The sequence below is a fragment of the Chinchilla lanigera genome, unplaced genomic scaffold (genome assembly GCF_000276665.1).
Source record: "Chinchilla lanigera isolate Chin_1 unplaced genomic scaffold, ChiLan1.0 scaffold00099, whole genome shotgun sequence".
NCBI classification, from domain to species: Eukaryota; Metazoa; Chordata; class Mammalia; order Rodentia; family Chinchillidae; genus Chinchilla; species Chinchilla lanigera.
In genome coordinates this window covers 2,854,598-2,866,869 of record NW_004955500.1, presented here as the reverse complement: position 1 = coordinate 2,866,869, position 12,272 = coordinate 2,854,598, and positions in this window count along the sequence as shown.

Below are 12,272 nucleotides of genomic sequence, written 5' to 3'. Positions count from 1 at the left end.
AGAAGGGGAATAGCTGTTTAAAATGGAATTTCAAGTTTTAATTTTTTAAGGAGTCTCCAGATTGATTACCATAGCAGTTGTACCAGTTTCTGTTCCCACGAACAACGAAGGGTGCATTCCCAGCCTTTCCTGTGTCTGTGTTTTATCTGGAGTAGAATGAAAGTCTGAGATGTAACCTGGAGCCTCAGGTTAAGGACGCTACTTTAAAACAGGCAGACTTCTGCTCATTCCATTAGTAGCTCCTCTGATAAATACCTACTTAGCAAACAAGAACTAGAACTTCCGTTCAGGTTTGCAAGTACTCTACCTTTTGTTTAATAGAAAAAAATAAATGAAACATACTTTTAAAAGATGTTCAAAGATATTTCCAGAACATCACCAGTATTTGGTAATTGACTGAAGAGAAAATTGATAATTTTCTCCCGGCCAAATGTAATACTGGCTTTTAGGTAGGTAGATTTATGATGTATTTCTGGGTGTGAGCACTGGCCGCTAGGAAGTAAGTTTAGAAACCTTCTTTGCTCTTTTTTTTTCTTTGCTCTTTTTTGAATCTATTATCTTGAGTTGTATTTACATGGAATGCCTTGAACAATTTCCTTCCTTTTTGCTATAGATCAACATAAAATATTTGTGACATCAGAATGACAGAAATACACTGTAATATTTACGCAGTGACCTGTACTTCAAAGGAAAAAATTCTCTTTTCTAAAACTTTTAAAAATAATGCTTAGTTTATCTTGAAAATCCTAGATTTATTACCACAAATTTGTCACGGTCAGTATATTTTCTTGTTTGGTGTCCTACAGCACAGAAAAACCTTCCAGATGGGGAGCGTTATTATTAGGAGGGATGTTTCTGCTCATTTTGATTCATAATGTTGGTCTCATTGAAGTTGCTGTTCAGTCTGCCCTTTCTGAATTCAGAAGGCTGTGCAAGGGGTTTCTGAGGAAGGCTGGAGTGGTGGTAGCACCTACCCATCATCTCAGCTTCTCAGGAGGCCGAGATAGGAGGATCTCAAGTTCCAGGCAAGTTTAGGCAACACAGTGAGAACCTGTCTGAAAAATTTTTGAGATATCATGAGTCCACCCTTTCCTGACATGGTGTCAGTTTGGAAACAGTTACCTGTCATCATCCCACATTATCAACCTTACTTTTTAAATGCACTTTGCTTTTCATAAACTTACTGGTATTTGCAGAATTTTTGATTTGACATTTTAAAATTTATTTGCATATCAGTGTTATGTTAAGTTCTTTGCATTTGTAGGAGGCTAAGTTGAGCACATCAGTCATTATAGAAAGTGAAATTCTCTGGTGACAAGATCTATATGTTTTTTATGTGTGACCATAACCTATTGTAAGTCAGAATTACTAATGAACTTCGGAATATGTTCTTGATTTTTCTTATTTTTGATGTTAGAACCAGATAATAGCTATTTATTTATGATTGTATATTTTTATTTGTAAGAGCGGAACTCGTGGCAGGTCTTAGAGTCCCTTTGTCACTATCTTAAGAGTCATCTTGTTTGTCTCAAATCAGTCTTGAGTGTTTACATCTGGATAATATTGTGGTACCCAGAGGCTGGACTAGCTGAGTCGTTTGCAGATAGATGTTATTATAATGCCTGGGAGCTCAAAAATGTCAACCTCAGGCCCTGCACCTACTTGCCTTCTAACGTGCCTTTGTCACCTTGTGTACCTGATTGACACGGTCTAGCTTTGACCACTGTCAACTGACTGAGCAGTATTTGCTGAAGGTCTTTTGGAGCTAGTGTTATTAACTTAGGATCTTTTCTGGTTACTTGCTTTGCTTCAGTTTTGCTTCTGATCCTGAATGGATGTTTCATTTTATTAAATGCTTTCCCTGAATGTATTGAAATGAACGTGTGACCTCATTTCTTTTCTGCTAATGTATATTGCTTTACACATTACTGGATGCAAGCATACATTGACCATTGATGACCATAGACTGTACAGGCACTGTAAAATGATCTGAGGTGTTTTGTTTGTTTGGGAGAAAGGGGAGGAAATTGTGCTGTCTAGTTCTTCAGGTCGATGGTGATGTCCTTTGTGCCAGAGAACTTTGTACCTTCCTGGCCCCAGCAGTGGAATTTGAGGCTGCAGAACATCTGGGCTTTATTCTCCTCGCTCAGTCCGAGCTCACTGGTCTTACTTGGGACTCTTCCCCCCTGGGCTGGGACTGGTGCTGCACACCCCTCACGCCAGTTTGATTTCTTATCTTGCTGATTCATTATTCAGCCCTCAGCCACAAGATCACTTTGCAACTGGTGCCACGCCTTCCCCAGGTGAGCTGGCTTGGTGATGCTATTGATAATCTTACAGAGCTCTCTGAGGACCTCTCTAAGGTCCTGAGACCTATAGGACTTGAGACTCAAGAGGGACTCAATTCTTCACTTGGATCAACTCTTCTACACCCTTAATTTCCGCCTGTTTGGAGAACCCTTTCAGAGCATCTCTTCCTTGAGCTGTACACAGTCAGCATGCTGAAAACAAGCTAACGTGCCTTCTGATTCTGGGATGTTTAACTCCCAGGGGAGACGTTATCACATGTACATCTCACCATTGGTCCCTCTTGCTTTCGTCACCCTTTCCTTCCCCTTTATGTTGTGGTTGGTTGACCTTCCACTTTCCCATCTTCCCACTGAGGTAGCATCTACCTTTTCCTGGTCTGTTGGCTGGTAGGGATTGGAGTTTTAGAAAAGAATGAAAAAATCTTTTGCAAAGGGAAAGAGGACCAAGAGATGGAGAGGGATGAAGGGGAGAGTAAGGGGACGAGCAAACAACTAAGATGTGTTACGTGCGTGTGCCGACACTCTGCAGTGAATGTGACAACTGTGTATTGCAAACATGTATGAATGAAAATAAAAACGAGAAACATCATATTCATACCTTTGAAGTATTATCTCTGTGCTCACATTGAGACCCCAGCATTTGTATAGACACCATTTAGTTGCTAGTGTTGAGTTAACCCAAACTGTAGGAGCTAGTGTTTTCTTTTGACTTCTATATCATTGATTTTTTCTGCCTTTAGAAGTCCTGGTATTTGCATGTTTTTTTCTTTCACTAAATCACTGAAGCATGACTAGTATTGCTTAGTTTTCTTCCTAAATGTTTTGAGCGCAGGAATCGGAAGGGGCTGAGAGTCTGGCAGAAATGTTTTTTACTTGACATGTGTATGTTCTTTGCTTTTCTAATCTTTCATTCTCCATAGTGTTTCCTTTCGGTGAGTATAAGTATTTATCCCACAGTTCAAAAATTTCTGAACAGATGTTTTATACATTTCCGAACTCCTTAGGAGATACGAGAGTAGATCTGGACCATAAAACTTTTTGTAAGTGGTATACTGACTAATAAAACTTTTTGTTGTTAATTCATTGATTGCCTGACAAATAATGTATAGGTATACAGACTTTCTGTCATTATTTTCAACTCATTATCTGTATTATGACATTGATAAATGCTCTTGCCAAAGTAGGGGGGTCAGTATTGATTTCGTAAGCTGAAGTAGGACTGGCATGCGCTTGTCAGGATGCTCTGCATGGATTTGTCACAGGCTATTCTTGACAACCCGTCATCTCCCTGGTGGCCCTCTTCTCATATTACCTAGTGGCTTCTCTTTCCTAGAGACTTGCAGGGAATAACATGGACGCCTAGACAGTTAACTTCACTATTTCTAGGTGGGATTTGAAGCAGTGCAGTCTTCCTGGTTAAAGGAAACAGTTCCAGATGTCATAAAACCAGACATTGCATCCGGCATGTACCATATTTTCACAGAGTGGCTCGCAGTGGCTGAGTGTACTTTTTTGAAGTTCCTCACAGGAGCCATTCCGCAGCCTGTCAAGCACTACTGCTCTCTGATGACTGATTATTCAGCTGCTCTACTAAATTCTTGTTCAGACAGGAAATAAAAGTATGGAAGCTATCAGTAGTGTCTGTACTGGTTTTTGTGTATTCTGGAAAAATTTTAGTTGTATCATTTTCTAAACTTTATATTTTCCCAGAGCTAATATATCCCCCAGTTATTACACTTTCCACTCTGTATTCTCTTTCTTTTCTTTCCTTTTTCTTTGCTGCTGTTGTCACTAATGTTTGGAAAAGATCATAACTCTCTAGTTATTCCTGTACTCACTGAAGTACTCAGTCAAACAACAACAGAGAGATTTAACATTCTGGGATATTAGTCCACGTTCTTCAAGAAGCAAATGTAAAAGTGGGTTTTTTGTTTAGGGAAAGTATCTGTGTTGGAGGAACTGAGGAGAAAGCTGGGAGAACCATGTAAGTCCGAAACTTGAAGAGAGGATGAAGCAGTCCAGGCAAGGTTCAGCGTAGCTTTCTGTGAACTAGACATAACAGGGAGAGGAATCTCATGCCTCCCCAAAAAGGGCTTCTTCAGGGTTCCTGCTACGTTTAGTTACTGCTCAGGAGAAGCTCTTGGGAAATATGGAAAGGCTGCAAGCTCTGTGATGAGCTTCTAAGTGTCCTTGGGCAGTTGTGTTCAATATGCTGAGGACCACCACACGGTGACAACGTGCACATCAATGCTTAATCCTGTTAAGTGCTGTTATAGAAGGTATACAGGCAGGGCTATGCGCACTTTGAGGAAGGAGTCATGCAGAAAGGAGTGATGAAGTTTATCACTGGGGGAGGCGTTGCAACTGGAGATTTGAGGGATGCCAAGAAATAGGGCAGGTTTGGTGCTGAGGGTTGAAGGTTCATTGGAATCTGATTGTTGAGGGCCTGAAAAGCATTGCTGTGTTGTAAGGGCTTGAACTGTGTATGGTAAGACAGTCCCCTGCATTAAGAGGCACCTCTGTTCTCGTGCAGTGCTGTAGACTTCAGAGCTTTGTTAGGCAGTACACCACTTACAGGTAATTTTATGCTCCAGAAGAGCATTTTATGATCCTGAACAATGAGTGTATGGAAGAGGACCACTGGTTTTCAAGGGGGCAGTTTTGCTCCGTAGGAGCATTTGCAGTGTCTGGAGACATTTTTTGGTTGTTACAGCGAGTGGGAGTATTGAGGGCCGTGTGCCACTGTCCGAGCATACACAAAATGACCTGCGATAAATAATTACCAATCAACCACGCTGAGGAGGAACAGCTGTGTGGGTGATCCAGTAGAATATTGTACCATAAGAGAGGATAACCGAAACTATTTTAATGACTCTGGCCCAAATGACCAAGAAAACTCCAGCTCTATTGGAAAAATGGAAGAGAACAACAAGAAGTTATAATCTTTAGACAGAAAAGTAGAGAAAAAAAGCATAGATTTTTAAAAAAGTGGAATTGAAAAGCACTATATATCAAAATAATTAAATTATAAATAAACTAGGAAAATACATGCTACAGGGGGCCTGGCATGTTAAGAGCATGTCTCCCTTAGATAATGTATGTTTTGTCTTTGTTTTAAAATAATATTTCTTTATAATATTTTTGACAATATTATTGTGAATATATTTCTGTTATACACCTACAAGGTGTCTTTTAATGATTTTTTGTTCGTGTTTGAGATTTTTATTGTTGTAATAATTTCACATTCTGTGTCTCCGTGGATATTTTAGTGAGAGGGTCCCTTGAGGACTGCTCCTCAGACCCCATAAGAACATGACTGTTTCTCGTGTACTTTACTTCATGTCAGTTCATATGATTTCAGAAGTAACTCAGTGCTTATAAGAAAGAGAAATAGTACAGAATTTATGCCTTGTTATTGAGATTGCTTGGATAAACTATTTGAACTTGAGCCCTCTGGCTCCATACATAAATCTTGGTTAGAGGTGGTCAGTGTCTTTTCAAAAATCAGCATTATTTTCTTGCTCCAGCTGGGCCATGGCTTGGTGAAAGATGAGTTTCTTGGTTTTTTTTTTTTTTTTTTAATTTGTTTTTTGTTTTTTTTTCCGTACCAGGAATCGAACTCATGACATTGCGCTTGCCAGGCAGGTGCTGTGCCTCTGAGCTAAATCCCCAGCCCCAAGATGAGTTTCTCTATTTGTGGTATTAGTCATTCATTCCCTTTCACCATCTCCTTGACTTGTGCTTCAGAGATCTGGAGTTGTCCAGCAGAATGGGCCGGTAAAGAGAAACGGAAATAAGAGCCTTGGCAGATGGGGAGGAGAAGAAGAGATGGTGGGACAGGAAGGAAGGGGCAGGGAAGGGGACCCCAAAAAAGAGTTAAGATTGTTTTGTGCATGTACAAACTCCCCATCGTAAATGGAATCGTTGTGTACAGGAAAAAAAAATAGAAGCGAAAAAACAAATGCTGTCAGAAGAGAGAAGAAAGGAAAGAAGACCCATCCTTAGGAAATGAACCCCCCCAAAAGCAAACAAAACAAAGCAGTTTTACCATGAGTTTTCTGTTTTTTTTTCTCTGGAGCCAGTTCTTAGTCATTATTGATTTTTTAATCATCATTGATTCATTTATTGAAGGTTCCAATGAACCTTCAACCCTCAGCACCATTTATTGATTCATTTATTGTTTTGTGTAATACCCTACTTCCTTGTGACCAATGGTGATGTAGTGAGGAACTGTCAGGAAAAGAAAACTTTCTGCAGCCAACAAAGTATCTGAAAATAAAAATGAATCCTACTCTTTCTATTCATTTATTCTGTGACATTTATACTCTGCAAATGGTGAAAAAATGGCTGTCACATCTTTTTTTTTTTTTTTTATTTATTCTGTGACATTTATACTCTGCAAATGGTGAAAAAATGGCTGTCACATCTTTTTTTTTTTTTTTTTATCTTGTTTCAAAGTATGTTCAGTTGTAAGACAGACATTGAGATCCTGTTATGAACATCATTTTAGCACACGTTATCCTAGGCAATTGGCTAGATAAAATTCTTTAAATTTCATTTTGTAGATAGTGGAAGTGAGGGTCAGAGGTGTGAAATAACTTGCCCAAGTTTTGCCCAGTGCAGAGGACTTGGAACCTATAGGTTCTTATAAATACTTACAGGCTATGATCTAGAATTACAGATTGAAAAATAAATATTTTCATTACCATCGTAACAGTACCTTATTTTCCAATGTTATTCTCCGGTCACTAATGCATAGTGAGGTAACTGTAATGTATTTTACACTTGTTTTGCCCTTTAGTTAAATCTGACAGTATGTTATTAGTTGTAGGCATAGTACATGTGCTTCCCATGTATTTTAAAGAGTATGTGGATGAATGCCAATACTGAAATGAGAAGGATGATTGTATAAAAGTGCTCTAAACATAAAAATTTTGAGCTAGGAAATAAATTGGAACCAGTTGTATAATCATTATTGCCTTTCAAAACAGCTTGGCAAATAGATGATCATTATTCTAAGTAAATGGCAAACCCCTGCCCAAGTGAATACTAGTTTTACAACTTTTAATAGTCATTGAAAGAAACTGTCTGGAATCTGGTCAGCATTTCTTATGAATTGAATTGCAGGGCTCATCTTCAGACAGGCAAGTTGCTAAAAATATGAAGTGATCTGAATATGATTCTATGAACCACCTGTTTTGCTAAGTCCTCAAATTTCTTAACAGGTTCCTCTCCAAGTTAAAAAAAAATGAAGTGCTTCCTCAGGAACCATTAGGCAAAATCTGTATAATGTTATTATTTTAGTAGCCAGTCTTCTGCAATGAGGTGGATTTTAGAAAAATTGATCGGAGTTAAAAATACTCCTAAGCCTTGAAATTACAAAAGAAAAATATCTTTTAAAAATAATTTTTTCTTGAATTCGGTATTTTAAAACATTTAATGTTTTATTTAAGAAAAACTGTTTTTAGTTGTATAAGCACCGTCCTTAGCAAGGTGGAATCTTCCAGCACAATTTAAAAGGAGGTGCTGATGGACTCTGGGTAGAAGTACATTCACTTCTCAGATGGAAGCACAGACTGAACCCATGTGCAGTTTTCTTGGAACATTAAAATAAAAAGTACCTCAGAGTTAGGTTTTGACCCAAGAGGAACATGAACAAAATTCTGTATGTACAAATATTTTTAGTGTTGCTTGTGAATATTGTAATGGTATTCACAGAGGTTTTGTAGGCATGTTTAAGTGAGAGGCCAGTTTGTGTCTATTTGTATCTTTTCCCAAGGTGCTATCACATTTCCCCGCTTCAGCAGGCTTCCTTAAAAGCCAGAAAGGGACTTTCCTTGGATATGTGTACTCGGATTTCAAAAGCGTGTCTTATAAATATAGTTGAAATTAGTTTTCTGGGCCGGCAAAGGATGCTGGAGTTTTGGTATGTACCAAGAGTAAATGATTTGTTGTTCTGTTTGGAAAATACACATTAATAGCATTGATGCAAAGTGCTAGGAGATAGGTCACTGGAAGAGTAAGAAATAGATAAAAATTCCTAACATTTGTACCTTTTTATTTTAGTGCTTTATAGACAATTAGCTGATGGAATTTCATTAATTTTTAAACCTTTTAAAAATGTATAATCCTAACGTGTTAGCACATTACCTAAAACTTTTCAGCACTGAGAATAGTTATGTAAGTATATGTCAGACAAGCTTCGAGAGTCTCACAAATTTACAATGTTCAGGAAACAAGTGCAGTGGCACATGCCTGAAATCCCAGCACTGAGGGAGATTATGCAAGTTTGAGTTCCTGTTAGGCAATTTAGGGAGGAGATTTATCTCAAAATAGAAAATAAGGGATGTAGACCAATGGTCGAGCACCGCTGTGTTCTATCCCTGGTAGTTGGGAGAAAAAAAAAGAATGTTCAGAAAGAAAAATCAAAGAATTATTCAAGAGTATATGAAAACAATCTTGTAAATTTTGTGGTGAGATTTATCACTAGTTCATATTTTAATACCACTATAAACAATGTGTTTTGTTTGTCACTGTGAAGTGGAAGTACAGTTGCTTTTCAATAAACTTTATTTTATAAAAAAAGTATATGAAAACAGACCTATGTTTGTTACAAGAATGTTAATTTTTATAGATATATATGGAATGTTTGCTGTATTGCAGGTAGTTTTAGATGTTGGAAATGTAAAGGAAAGATGTCGAACTAGTAACGATAGAGTAATTATAGTGTGAAGAACTTGATGCCTATAATTTTTGTAATTATTTAAATGTCATTAAGTGATAATTTCATTAAAATAATGACTACTAAATATACACGTATTATTTGCAATGAAATTTAAAATAATTTTAAGATTTCTCCCTTTCCCCCTCTGTTTAATTCCTTGCCTTGCCCTCTGCTTCCTTCTGTTGGGCTTCATGGAGTTGTAGTCCTTGTATCTCCTCCTAGAATGTCCTTCCGGACACTTTGCAGAGCTGCTTTGGTGGTCATGAATTTCCGCAGGTATTCTTTGTCACAGCAGTATCGTTTCTCCATCCATTTTGAAAGAGTTTTGCAGGGTACCTCAGTCTGGGTTGGAGGTTGTTTTCTTTTTGGCTTGAAGTACTTTACTCCAAGCTCTCCTTGACTTGAGGGTTTGTGCTGAGAAGTCAGCTGTGATTCTGATGGGCTTCCTTTATAGGTGATTTGTTTCTGTTCTCTGTTGGCTTTTAATATTCTGTTCTTACATTCAGTTTCTGGAATCTTGACTATTCTATGTAAATTTTAATATTTAATAATGACTACTAAATATACACTAAATATACAATAATGTTCTTACGTTCAGTTTCTGGAATCTTGACTATTCTATGTTATATGCTCTGATGTAAATTTTAATCATGGCTCATTCTATATTCCTCACTGATCTGTGTGTCAAATTCTCTTTCCATGGTTGGGAAGTTTTCTACCATGATATCTCTGAACAGGTTTTTTTATGTCATTTGTGCTGCCTCCTGCTTTTTTACTGACTCTGATCAACCTCATGTTATTCTTCTTTGCATCATCCAGCAGCTGCTGGGTTGATTTCTTGTGATCCCTTGCTGTTTCTAAGTAACCTTTCTTTCCTGATTGCTAACCACAGTCCTGTCTTGTCTATCTAAGATTCTGTCCTCACATTTGTTCATTCTGCTGTATATATTTTTAATGGAATGTTTAATATGGATTTGTTTTTGAATTTGTATTATGGACTCCATTTCTTTCCTGTGTTGGATGTTCATGATTTCCATCATTTTCCTAAGCTCCTCTAACTTTTTTATCTGTACCTTCTCTAGGGTCACTAAGCCTGTCTGTCATTGTGGTCACCATCATCTGAGAAATTATTTCTGATTTGATTTTTTTCTAGAGCTTCATTCATCTGCTTTGTTACTTCAGTTGTTCCCCCTTTAATGAGTCCAGGCAGGTGGATTTTGGATTTTCCACCTCATTGCCCCTAGGTTTGTCTTTGGTGAGCTGGAAGTCTGGAATTGTATTTTATATGGCCTCTCATTTTCTGTTTTTTTTGAAGCTTATTTCATGGGTTGATGCTTGTAAGTTGCCTATGATGAGTAGCTTTATTGCTAATATTTAGAAGCCTTAGGAAATGACTACTTCTCAAGGGTGTCTTCTATATGTAGCTGGCTTTTGGGTTTTGAATCTGTTGCAAGGTCCTGCCTCTTCAATTTATTGGGGATGAGAAGTTGCTGCCTACTTACCCACCCCCTGGTTCTTTGGCACTGACCTATAGTAATTTTTATGACCCTTAAGAAATCTCAGTCTTGGTATACCAGGAAGAACAATTGGTTAGAACAGTTATGTCAGTTTGACTAAAGTGGTACAACCAGCAATAACAACAGCATCAAACATAGCCTAGAAAATGGCAAAGTATGGTAACTATTAATTTGCCAACTTTAAGCGTATTAACTAGATTTGTGATTGTATAACAAAACCTAAAATGAACCAGAAAACGATATGTAGTAATTAAGCCCTCGATGTGGCAATTTTACCCTCAGGGAAGAAAATTTAAAAGGAGATGAGGGGAAAGTAGAAAAATTGAAGAAGAGGAAAAAATTAGAAGAAAGGCTGGAGGACAAAAGATTATACGTACTTTGAGAAATTGGTGAAGAAGACAGGAGGCAAAGAGAGAAGGAAGAAGTAAAAACAAGAACAGAACAGTAAAACAACAACAGAAAAACTAGAAACCATGTTCACAGTCGTATAAAAACAAGAACATACACGAAAAAAACAAAGCGAAACAAAACAAAAACAAGAAAAGAGAGAAAAAGGAAAATAAGAAAAAAAATGTACACTTCATTGTGTGTCTCAGCTGTCACTGGCAGCCAAAGTGAGCAGAGTCCAGATCCATGCTGATTAATCCAAGCAAGCCCGCTATAGCTTTCCGTGGGGTAGTGGGTAATCTCAGTGAGCCTGCACTTTTAGTACCACTGGCGTTCAGGCTGGTTTCTGTCTGTAAGGCTGGAACCAGACCTGTTCGGCTTGCAGCAGTCTGCGTGCCTCCTGTTGGCTCGAACTCGGCTCCCTGACCTCTTGCCTACTTGGACTCGGCTCCCTGCACTGACACTGGGAGCTGCTGGATGAAGCCAAAGTTGCTCTGAGGTCTAAGCTCAGTTGGCCCCTCTCCAAAGTGGCTTCCAGCCAATCATCCTCTTGTGGGGATATCTTAACCAGAATAACTGAGCAGCCTCTGCAGTCCGCAGCGTCCGCTGCTCCATTTCACTGGTGCAATTCTCTGTGGAGGCCTCTGGGGTCACCAGCAGTCACTGTGCATTGCAGGTCTGAGCCACCCCTCCCACACCGTGAGTCTGGACTAGGGAGAAAGCACAGCCTGCCACCTCCTCCTTCCTCACTGAAGTCTCTCTCTTCACTCTCCATTGCCCTAGACTTTCGTGTGGGGACTTCCCATTATTCCAGCCCCAGCCTAGCTGTTCTTACTGCAGTGCCTCCTCATCCTCCCCACCTGTTATTTTCTATTTCCTTGCCTCTTTTACTTCCTTTATGTACTCACTGGCCTCTGACATAGTATATTTTTATGTATTGGCTGCCCTTTTCCCATATAAATATAAATTATTTAAATGCCAGTGTTTTTCTCTTTAGCTCCTAAACCTGTATCTGGCCTGTAAGAAGTGTACATGAAAATTATACTGAGTATTTTACAGAGTTTATGAAAATCCCTATTGATAACTAGTATGGTGTGATGAGGGAAGGCCTGAAATTGGCAGCAGGGCTTTTTGGGTTCACATGTTGATCTTGTCACCAGGTATGAGACTTGGCCAGATTATTTCACCTCTTTGCTTTTCATTTTTCTTCTCTGTGAAGTGGGGAAAATAAAACTTACTTAAAAGAATTAGGTTGAATTATATGGTGTGTTGGTTTGGGGCTTATTTTGCAAGGGGAACAGTATAATACAGGACACATACTTTATAAGATTATTT